An 11,885-nucleotide genomic window follows, 5' to 3' on the forward strand; every position below is an offset into this window, starting at 1 on the left:
CTGTGGTCACAGCAGCACCAGGGCACCCCACCGTCCTCACCTGGCGGAGAGCCCCTCGAGGGATGGATGGCATCCTGACCCACACCAAAGCCGCAGGGACAAGTCTAGAGCCTGCCCCGGAGAAGGTGCTCGGTGACAGTGCAGCTGAAGGTGCAAAGGAAGCCAAGGGTGGGAATCAGCGCTGAGCAAGGAGAGCGCTGGCAACGGGAGCTGAGCTCAGGACACCTGAGACAGCAGGACAGCATGCTGCCCCCTGAGTGCACATGCACCCACACCTCCGGCTCCTCACAGCTGAGCAGCCTCCTTCCGAGGGGGCGGGAGGAAGGGGGGCGCTCTCCATCCACATGGATATTTTTGTGAGTGGGATATAAATTTTGGGGAGTAATTTGCTCTGGCAGCAAGTCCAGCCTGCCTTAACACAGTGGCCCTGCCCTGGCACTTAGCGTGTCCACGTTTGTGGGAGTGGAACCGCATCCTGGGGACTTGCATCTTCGTCGTAAACAGTGTGACAACCAGAGGCTGCCCCCGGAAGGGCTTGGGATGGAAATGGCTCCAGTTTATCTGAAAAGCAGAAAGCAGAGAGCCTGTGGGGAGGGCGGCCGCCTGCCATTTGGGACGTGTTATTTTCCAGATTTCACGCTGAAGAACAGAAAGGCTGGGCTGGTGGGATCGATGCGGTTTCTGTCACTAAGAAGAGAAAGGTCAAGGCTGGAAATGCTGCATCGTGCTGCATCGCCTCGTCACCGGGAGCCCCAGAGGTACTTGGCTGAGCCATTGTTCCCGCCAGTCGCCTGAGGGGACCACACCGTGTGGGGTCACCTCCCTCTTCCAGGCCTGCCTATCACCTAGACCCCCCCATGCAGCCTGGACCAGGCAGGGGGGTGGGTGTGTGAGGGCCACTCCCATGGGGCCTCAGGTGATTGTATGGGGGGGGGGGGGATGGGATACTCAGAGCAAGAGAGAAGCACTGGGCCCTGCTGGTATGGCTCAGTGGCTGAGCATGGACCCATGAACCAGGAGGTCAAGGTTCATTTCCTGCTCAGGGCACACGCCTGGGTTGCAGGCTTGATCCCCAGTAGGGGGTGTGCAGAGGCAGCCAATCAAATAAATATATATTTGAAAAAGAGAGAGAGAGAAACACCTGGGCTAGAGGGGAAGGACCTCCCCCCAGCCCCCTCCCTGAGGATAGGGGTGGGAAATGTTTGAGCCTAGGCCCCAGGTGTCCCTGGGGGAGGGGGGCCGTTTGGGGAGTTTTCCATCTAGTCATGATGGCAGAAGGTGAAGGAGAGAGCAGGCAGGTGGAAAGGATGAGTATTCCTGGGTTCACTCACCGGGGTCCCAGAGAGGGTGAAGTTGGAGGTCTGGGGGAGCTGTCCCAACCAGATTCCTCTTTCCTTCACATGGGGGTCCCACACCCAGAGGGCACTGGGTGGAGGAAGGTGCAGGTACAGCAGCCCTTCTGGGCTCAGAGTGGGGCGGGGGGAGGGGCGGGAAGCTAAAGGATATCCCAGTCTCATAGGGCAGTGACGACACAGCCGGAACAGGCCTCTCATAGACAGCAAGAGTGTGGCTGGGCCATGACCGCCTCCAGGACTGCACGGCCATCCCATTGGTGTTTCCTTGGAACCAGCACAAACGAGACACTGTCATCACCCCACTGTGCAGCCAGAAACACCAAGGCCAAGAGCTGGAAGATGCCCACCTGTCAGGACCGGCAGAGTCACAGGGACAGCCTCGGCCTCCCAGGGAAAGGCCAGGGCTCCGCTGTGATTACAGGCGATTAGGCCGCCAAGTGAAAAGCCCTCATTAACGAATAAAAGGTGCCTGCACTCTCTTGTCACATCGTTAGAGGGAAGCAGGACTTTAATGAGCTCTGTCCAAACTGTGAGGGGCCCCAATCACAGCGCCACCCAGAGACCAGGGAAGGCAACTCACAGCCTCACCCACCTGCCTCAGCCTTTCTTCCCCCCCCCCCCGCCCCTCCTCCCCCCTGCCCATGAACACCCCTCACCAAAGATGGGGAGCAGAAACCTGGGGGGCTTCTCCCTCTCTCCCAGCCAGAGTACAGACTCCAGCTTTGGCCAATCTGCCGCAATTTGGGGCTTTTTGCTCTTCTAGCTAAACTTAAACCTGCCTGGTCTTCCTTGGAGCCTTCCCACTACTCCCCTTCCCACCCAACCCTCCCCTCCCCATCTCCCACGTGCCCTTCACCCCATCCCCAAGGATGGCCCTTTCCTTCCCTCCTCAACCTGTCTGACCCAAGGGGCCTCCCTGGCTAACTGACACGCTTAGCCTCTCCCCTCTCTGCCCCTCTCTCGCAGATCCAGACCATACTTCCAGCCTTCCCAACTCTTTTCTCCATGGCCTGCCTTCTGCCCCTTCTCCTCCATCCAGCCTCCTGTCACAGTCTCTGCCTGCAGTGACCGGGCCTCAGGGACTCCACCTGCAAATACCTCTTGGGTCAACCCAGAAGCTCCACCTCTGGGGCCTGAGTCCAGACCAGGCCCCCATGGCCACTCACCTGGTTCACCCAAACACCTGGCTCCGGCACTGAGAGAGGAGGCATTTCTGTTGTCTTTAGCTGCCCAGTTTATGGTCCTTTGTTACAGCAACCCCAGGACACTCATACAGTGGGCAAGAGAGCCTAGGCCCAGGCTGCTGAGCACATGGGATGGGGGTAGCCACTGGGACATGATGAGGAAGACCCAGGGCTGTGGTGGGAGGGAGCGGGGGGAGCAATGCCCATATTGTCACTTTCACAGCAGCGCAGACAGCTCCAGAGGAAAGGAGGTCTCCTTAATGACCTGCTGAGCTGTGGCGATGACTGGTGCCCATGTGGGAACACAGCCGCCCCCTGAGCCTGGCACCATGGGAAGGAGGCTCATGCAAATGGGACAGAGGCCTATTTGTCAGCACAAACAGCACGCGGCTTCTGGAAGGAAACAGGAGAAAAACCTACCAGCCACGATTTCTTAGGACACAGAAAGCACTCGCTGTGGGAGAAAAACAGGAAAATCAGATTTCATCAAACGTAAAGCCACCTGCTTTACTTTACTCATCAAAGATACCATTAGGAAAACAAGAAAGCAAGCCAAGGGGGAAATAGGCCTAGTACACAGACAACAAAGAACCTGTATTGATAATTTATAAAGAACTCTGAAAGCTCAATAATAAAAATACAAACAGCCCAATAAAAAGTGGCCCAAACACTAAGACACTTCAATAAAGGAGAACATACAAATGACCAATAAGCTCATATGCTAATCATCAGGGAAATGCCAAATAAAACTTTAATGGGCTGTTACTGCGCACTTGCTAGAAAGACCAAATTAATTTTTTTTTAAATTAACTGTATCAGATAATGGTGAGGATGCAGAGCTACTTGAACTCTCCCATGTGCTGGTGGTAAAATTAGAACAACCACTTGAGAAAAGTTTGGAAATTTATTATAAAAATAAAGAAACCGAAAATATAACCAGGAATTTTATTCTGAAAGAAATTGTCTGAAAGAAATTAAAATGCACATGTACAAGTATTCATAGCTGCCCGTACATTCATAACAGTAAAAAATAGTCAACAGACACACTGTGTTCAAACGCTGAGATACTGCTCAGCAACAGAGAACAAACTGGTGACACAGTGCCGATGCCTCTCTGTTCATGCAAAGTTCCAAAAATGATCAAAATAATCTCATAAAGACGGAAATTAGACCGTTGATTGAAAGGGGGGCCAATTTTAAGGAGGTTCAAAGTGCTGGAAATGTCCTCTGTCTTGACGAAAGAAATGTGTGCTTTTTGACTGTAGGTAAATTGCACTGAAATAAAGTTGATTTTAACAAGTGTTAGTGCAACGAGGCGGCATACTGCTTGGTGTATGAGTTAGTTTTGCCTGGTAACAAACAACCCCCCAAGCTTTGTGGCTTTCGACCACACACTTCTCTCTCACAATATGTGTAGGCAGCAACCGGTTGGCTGTGGCTATTCTCTTTCCGGTCACACAACCAGCTTTGTGGGCGACATTCATTTCTCACATAAAGGAAAAACAGTGAGCTGGTGGTGGAAACCCTTGCAAACCCCCAGAGCTGCTGCTCAGATTGACAAACATCAGTCCCTCCACATCCCACTGGCCAAAATACCATGTGGCCATGCCCGACATTAACAAAACAGGATGACTCCCCTTCCTCAGAGATGGTAGGGGTCCTTGGAGTCACAGGCAGGAATGAGCTGCAATCCTGTCCGGGGAAGGCCAAGGAGCAGTCACTAGAGATGCCATCGAAGGCCGCCCAGGACTCTGAGCTGGTGCTGGGAGGCCGTGAGGGGGGACGTAGGCAGTCCAGTACAGGGCAGGTCCCTAGAGCTGAGAGGATGAAGGTGGCACTGGGTTGGCCTCTCTGAGCTCCACATGCCCCAGCCTTTGCTGGGCACATGGCACATTCTAACTCCCAGATTCGCACACAGCCCCACAGATGGGTGCTACCTGGGGGATCTAGAAGCACAGACAGATCATAGGACCTGCCCAAAGGTGTGCAGTGAGCAGAAAGGCTTCCGTGAGGCTGGGTAGCCTGGCATCAAGGTTCATGCTCCACAGCTGGTTCTTGGGGTATAGACAGTACTGGTGAGGCTGGGGCCACCCCTGAAGCTTGCACACCATGTCACCAGCCTCCTCCTCTGCCAGGAACATGCTGGGATGCGCCAGGCCACAGGAGAGTCAGCCCCGGCTTGTCCAGCCCACTGCCCGTGAAGCGAGCTGGCGGGCCGGCCAGCTGTGAGCCAGGATGCCGGTGGCCAGGGACACGGTTCCCATCTGTCTACTCTCCCAGGTGGCATCTATTTTTAGAGCCAGGGTTTCAGAGCTGCGGGGTGGGTTCAGGCTCTGCAGGTGGGGAGCCCGCTCAGGGGGAGTTCAGCTCGGGCCAGTGGCTGAGAGGCCAGCGGGCTGGAGGGGGTGCGCTGCCAGGCCCCGCTGCCCCCTCCTCCTGAGCCCCTGTCCACATTCCCTGGCCTTTCTTCTTCCCTTTCCTCTCACAACACCTCTGCCGCCTGGCCGTCAGGACACCACACTCCCCCTACAGCCTCTCTGCTGGCCCCCAAATCTCTGGAAAGTCCAGGACCCGGTCCCTGGGTCTCTTCCCTCACATTTGCACCTACTTCCTTGGTGGCTTAATTCCACCTTCCCCCTGGCAACTCCCACCCTTATGCCCAGGACAGAGCAGCTCTGAGCTCCCTGTGGGCCATCTCACAACAGGCAGGTGAGCTCCTCACTCTTTCCCCCTCTCTCCTCGCCCCAGCCCATTTCATCTGGGCAGCCCCCACCCACCACCTCCATGTCGCTCTAATCACTTGGGTCCCACGCCCATCTGTCAGCACTACCGTAACCAGCCCAGAATCAGCCTCTCCCCTCCCTGGCACCATGGGGTCCAGGCCACCATCAGCTCTGGTACGATTCTCCCCATGCCTGCCTCTCTTTCCTCATCCCAGTTTGACCAGTCTATGGCTCCACCCTGCTGACAGCCTCGCCCTTGCAAGGCCCTATAGCCCTACATGACCTCTGACTCCACTAAAGTCCCCCCAACCCCAGCACCAGACACTCTGGCCACTGGTGTGAACACTAAAGTACCTACTGCCCCAAGTCCTTTGTGCCTTCTGCCTGGTCCACTTCCTCCCTTGCCTTCATTTCTGCTCCTTGGGGAATCATCCCAGCCAAGCCCCCTGCACCTCCTTCACCCTGCCCCCACCCCCTTCTTGCTGCAATTTCCTCCTTGAGTTTATCGCCCACTGGCTGAGTAGAGATCCCATTTGCTTGTTTTATTTATTTTCTGTCTCCCCTGGCGAGGATTTGTGTCCGTTTTGCTGATGTGGTGTCCCCACTGCCTAGAACAGCACCTGATACACATAGGTGCTCAATGAAAATTTGCTGAGTTAGTTACTCACAGTTACGCAGACCTGGGAGGGGGAGACATGCATGGGAAGACCATTTCTGAGTGGGAGCGGGGTCAGGTGCTCAGCAGGTGTGCCCTAGGCAGAGGAAGAGGCCTGGATGGAACCAGCAAGACCTTCCACCTCCCAGAAGACCAGGCAGGCCCCTCAAGATGGTGCCTCCTCTCAGATTTCCCCACCTTCCTCTCCTGATGCAGACAGTAATAAGGGCTGACCCCAGCCCACCTCAGTGGGAGCACCCGGCTGCTGAGGGAGGGGGCCCAGAGGAGTTTGGCTGACAGGTACTGGGAAGGCTGGGAGCCAGGCAGGATTGGACCCTGCAACTGCAGGCTGGAGGGAAGTGGGACGATAGAGTTGATCGGTGTAGGTGCAGTTCTGTGACATTAGATTGTCACCCTGGCAAGAACTCCAGCAGGCAGTCAGTGTTCCTCCAGCCAGGATAGTGCTGGGAAGAGGGGAGAAAGGGAAGCTGCCCCAAAAGCAGAAGTGTCGGACCTGCTGTGTGGATGGTGCAGAAAAGCATTGAAGACCCTAGGCAGGGCAGATGGAGCTGAGGACATTCTGCCTGCGGTGACAAGGAAGCACAGGTAAGGGGCACCAGAACCCAGGAGAACCGCGGTGACAGCTGTTCTCCATGGGCCAGCTGGCTGCAGGAGCTGGTGCCCAGAAATGGTCTCGCCTGATAGCCATGGAGACTGTTGGAGCCAAAATAACAGAGGGCAGGTGGGCAGCGGACTGTCAGGAGCCAGGTCGAGTGGTGATGCAATGGGTGCAGGTTGACTGGCAGGTGGGACTCAGCTGCAGAGACCTGTGGAGGTTCATAGAACAGGGTGCCCACCAGGTGTTGCTAATTTATGAGCCCAGGTGACCAGGGTGCTGAGAGCAAGCACCCTCCTTCCAACCACCCTGCTCCTCTGCCCAATTTTCAAAGCTGAGCCAGTTTTTATCATAGATCCAGAAGCCACTGGCAGGAGAACCACTGGGCCCGATGAGGAAGGCACTGAGTGTCCAGCCATTGAAGAAAGGGAGCACACAGTCTGAGGGCCACTGGGAATAGGGTCCCAAGCACCACCTGTCCCCTGTGAAAGTGAGGACCTGGCACTGAATGTGTCATTGGGCCAGCCTGCTTGGGAAGTCTGAGCCCTCACATTGAGTCCTAGTGGGGCAGGCCAAGTGGAAGTCTCTAAGTTTTCAGCCCCGATGCCCCACAAGACACTGACTCAGAGACAATACCACCTTTGGGGAATGGCAGAGATTCATATCACCCTCAAAGACAGAGAATGCAGGGGTGGCCCTGTCTCACCCCCATTTTACACACTAGTCTGACCCCAATAAAAGCCAGATTGTCAATACCAGGTTAACAGTGGACTGCACACATTTAAGCACGCGGCCCAAGTTGTAGACAATTTGCCAGCTTAGGAGTTAGGACTTGGTGGGGCAGACGCAGAAGCTCTGGTTTCACTGTCACTTGCTGCACATGGTCAGTTGTTCTGTCTTTGCAAGACCTGGCAGCATGCAGGAGCTCCGTTTTGAGGGTGTATAGTCCTCTGCTGTAGAGAGCATGCCCTTGCTTCAGAACCTAGCAGTTTGGCACCTTTGCTGGATAACATAGGTGCAGCTCCCACCTGACAGGAGCAACCACTCGTCTGGCAAATGAGGATTCTTTTAATTCTCATCAGTAAGGAGGGTCTGCAGTGTGGACAGCAGTGTGCAGCTCAGGTCTGTCCTAAGGCCACAGGAAGTCTCCAGACCACTGTCCATTTCATCTGGATGCCCAGCAGAGCAATGACACTAGGCTACCTGGACCAGCTAAGCAAGAAGCACATTGGAGGCCTGGGTAAGATTCATGCACCCCAGAGGGGGGAAATCATGTAAAGACAAGGTGCACCATATCTGTGAAAAATTTAAGACCAAGTTGTCTGAGGTGTGCCAGAATGTCCCCTCCAGAGTACAGAACACATAATCGCATCTTGCACATCTCACAACTCTGAAGGCTTTGGTCAGGCACAGGGGGCATGGAGGCAACATACTTCAGAATAGTGCTGGGACCAAGTACCAGGGACATAAAATCTGCCAGCTTTGAGGGGCACAGGCAGAGAAGGGCTCAGCAGCAGGTCCAGGCTGTGTTATAAGTAGTCCTGCCACTGACCACCTAGACTGGCACGTCCTACAGCCTAGGGGCATCTGTAGTGAGACGAGATATTGTGTGGCATTCATGGCAGACTCCAACAGGGGAATCAAAATGCAGACCCCTAGGTTCTAGAGCAAGGGCATGCTCTGCGAAGCAGAAAACTATACACCCTCAAAATGAAGCTCCGGCATGCTGCCAGGTCCTGCAAAGACAGAATAGCTGACCATGTGTAGCAGTGACAATGCAGCCAGAGCTTCTGTGTCTGCCCCACCAAGTCCTAAGTCCAGCAGCCATCCATCATCAGATGGGAGTGGTACAACTGGTGTGTGTACCCCCACAGTATCCTCCAGCACCCCTCTCTCAATGCACATAGATGGCTACATGGGGGGCTGTTCGGTCAGCGGACAGGGGAGGTTCTCAGGTGGGTCACTCCAGTGTGCTGCTGTGAGGTGACAGTGGCCGGCTGCTGCTCTACACTAGGGAGTCAGTCACCTTCAAAGGCAGTGGTGAACAGAATTCTCCCAGGCCAGGGCTCTGAATGTGTGCACTTAGGGTGGAGAGAGGACTGGCTCAAAGTGAGAGGAAGCATGAACTTGTGTGCCTGGCCTGGTCACTGCCTTAAAGGAGAAAGATTGGAGATGGGGGATAGGAGGTCTAGGGTGAGATATGTTCATGGACATATGGTAGGGGATATTAAATTTGAGATCCTCTTCCCTTGTCCATGTATCCTTTCTCTTTGTCTACTTTTGTGATTTTCTTTTTAGCTTTCAGCACTTGGACTATGATGTGTCTATGTCTTGTTTTCTCTCTATTTGTTCTGTCTGATGTTCATTGAACTTCTTGGGTCTGTAAATCAATGCTTTTCACAAAATTTAGGAAAATTTGACTGTTCTTTATTTAAATATTTTTATGCCCAATTTCTCTCTCCTTTTCATTCTGAGACTCCAATTATGCACTAGAGAGTTTTATATTGATCTATAGATCATAAGGCTGTTCCCTTTTTTCAGTGTTTCTGTAAAATTACTATTCATTTTTAAATATGTTTTATTGATTTTAGAGAAGAAGGAAGAGGGAGAGAGAGAGAAACATCAACCATGAGAGAGAATCATTGATGGGCTGCCTCCTGCATGCCCCCTACTAGGAACCAAGCCCGCAACTCAGACATGTGCCCTTGGCCAGAATCAAACCCCGGACGCTCAGTCCGCAGGATGATACTCTATCCATTGAGTCAAGCCAGCTAGGGCTAAAATAACTATTCTTTAAAAGAGATTATTTCTATTGCTCTTTCTTCAAGTTCATGAATCTTTTCCCCTATGGTTTCTAATCACATGTTAATCTCATCTAGTGAATTTTAAAATTTCAGATATGTACTTTTTAGTTCTAGAATTTTTATGGTTTCCTTTTTAGTTTTTATTTCTAAGAAACCCCATTATGAACATCTTCTTTATTAATTAAAAGTATTTTAACACGCTTTTAATAGCTGCTTTGAAGTCCTCATTTAGTAAGTCTAATAGCTGAGTCACATGAGTGTCTTCTACTGCCACTAATTGTTTTTTCTATTGATTGTGGTAAGTTTTGCTGTTTCTTCACATGTCTAGTGATTTTGTTAATGTATATTGAGTATTGGGTATAGTACACTGCAGAGACTTTGGACTCTATTTCTTCCTTTAAAGAGTATTGATCCCCACCTTCATCTTTTTCTGCCTTCCCTGGTTGTAATTGAGCAATATGATTTCTTTTATTTCCTTTCCTAGCATGTCAACTATACTTTTTTTAAATTTTAGTAGCCCTGGCCAGTGCGGCTGAGTTGATTGAGCATCATCCTATGCATCAAAGGGTTGTGGGTTCAATTCTCAGTTAGGGCACATACCCAGGGTTGCTGGTCAGGGCACATGGGGGAGGCAATTGATTGCTGCCTCTCTTTCACATTGATGTTTCTCTCTCTTGCACGTGTGCCTTCCCCCTCTCTCTAAAATCAATAAAAACATATCCTCAGATGAGGATTAAAAATATTAGTAGGCCTGGTCAGTGTGGCTCAGTGGTTGGAAGTTGACCCATAATTCAGGAAGTCATTGTTCGATTCCTGGTCAAGACACAAGCCCAGGTTGCAAACTCGGTCCCCTGTAGGGGGCATGTAGGAAGCAGCCAATCAATAATTCTCTCTCATCATGATGTTTCTATCCATCTCTTCCTCTCTCTTAAATCAATAAAGACAAAAATTTAGTAGTTCTAGAGTTTTCAATATACATTGCAAACTGTATGTGAGTATTCCAAATTTCTCCTTCTCTTCCCTTGTGACACTGCTGTGACTTACTTCACTGATCAATAATGCTATAATCACCCAATACTTTATTACTATTATTGCTTTACACAATTCTTTTAAATACATTGAGAATTAAAAAAATTAAGTATCTTATTTTACTTCATTTATTTCTTCTTTGATGCTTTTCTTTTTCTTTCTGTAGACCCAAGTTCCTGACCTATCTAATTTTTTTCTGCCTGAGCATTTGCTTTAACATTTCCTTCAAGGCAAGTCTGCTGGTGAAGAATTCCCTCAGTTTTTATTTGTCTTTATTTTTCCTTCACTTGAAAGATAATTTCAGCCTTTGCATAGCTCAGCAGTTAGAGCATCAGTTCGAACACTCAAGGGTCTTGGGTTTGATTCTCGGTCAAGGGCACATACCTGGGTTGCAGATTCAACTCTTGGCCCTGGTCGGGGCATGTGCAGGAGGCAACCATTCATTATGTCTCTCTCACATTGATGTTTCTCCCCTCAACCCCCTCTCTCATTTCTCCACTCTCTCTGAAAATCAATGGAAAAATATCCTTGGGTGAGGGCTAACAAACAAACAAAAAAGAAAGATAATTTTGCTGACTTCTAGGTTGGCGATTTTTTTTCACTAAACAGTTGACATATTTCACTCTCATCCACACTTACCATTGTTCTTCCATAGCTGAAGTTCCCCTGTGGCTTCTTTCAAGTTTTTCTCTGTCTTTTGTTTTCTGTAATTTGAATGTAATATGCCTAAATGTGTGTTTGTTTTTGTGTTGTTTTTATCCAGTTTGGTGTTCTCTGAACTTCCAGGATCTGTGATTTGGTGTCTGTCATTAATTTTGGAAAGTTCTTGGCCATTATTACTTCAAATATTTCTTCTACTCTATTCTTTCTTGATTTTCTTCTGGGATTTCATTATATGTATACTACACCTTTTGATATTGTCCTATAGTTCTTAGATGTTTTCTTTGTTTTTATTTTTTATTTTATTCTCTTTTTGTTTTAGTTTAAGAATTTCCTGTTCACTTAGCTTTAAGTTCATTGATATCCTCAGCACTGTTGAGTCTACTAACAAGCCTGTTGAGGATATTCTTTATTTCTGTCAGTATGTTTATATCTAACATTTCTTTTTCTTTTCTTATAATTTGCATATCTCTGCTCACATTATCCATCTGTTCTTGCATGTTGTCCACTTTTCCCATTAGCTCCCTTAACATATTAATCATAGCTATCTTAAATTCCCTATGTGGTAGTTACAGCACCTGTGTCATGTTTGAGTCTGGTTTGGCGCCTGCTTGGTCTTTTCAGACTGTGCTTTTTCTTGCCTTTGGCCTGTCTGGTAGATTTTTTATTGTTGGAAGTTAAACATGCTATATTGATGATAGTTCCAGAAGTTCTGGTGAGGGTCTAATCTGAGAAGATCAGGGAGAAGCACACAAAGACTTTCCAGTCATCTCATGCTGCTTTTGTGCCAGTGTGTGTGTGTGTGTGTGTGTGTGTGTGTGTGTGTGTGTGTGTTTATTGATTTTAGAGAGGGAGAGAG

General features: G+C 50.1%; 1 long non-coding RNA gene across 4 annotated transcripts in view; it reads left to right on the forward strand.

Annotated features, from left to right (window-relative positions):
* The window catches only part of LOC123652472, a 39,596-nt gene extending 36,840 nt beyond the window's left edge, over positions 1–2,756 (forward strand). For 3 of the 4 annotated variants that reach the window (XR_006741834.1, XR_006741831.1, XR_006741833.1), the window contains 2 exons: positions 13–758; positions 2,395–2,756. This is a non-coding gene — a long non-coding RNA (uncharacterized LOC123652472). The remainder of the gene's footprint in view (positions 1–12; positions 759–2,394) is intronic. The other variant, XR_006741832.1, reaches the window with a different exon arrangement.
* Positions 2,757–11,885: the final 9,129 nt, after the last annotated feature.

This window comes from Pipistrellus kuhlii, unplaced genomic scaffold (assembly GCF_014108245.1).
Source record: "Pipistrellus kuhlii isolate mPipKuh1 unplaced genomic scaffold, mPipKuh1.p scaffold_m20_p_17, whole genome shotgun sequence".
Classification (NCBI taxonomy): Eukaryota; Metazoa; Chordata; class Mammalia; order Chiroptera; family Vespertilionidae; genus Pipistrellus; species Pipistrellus kuhlii.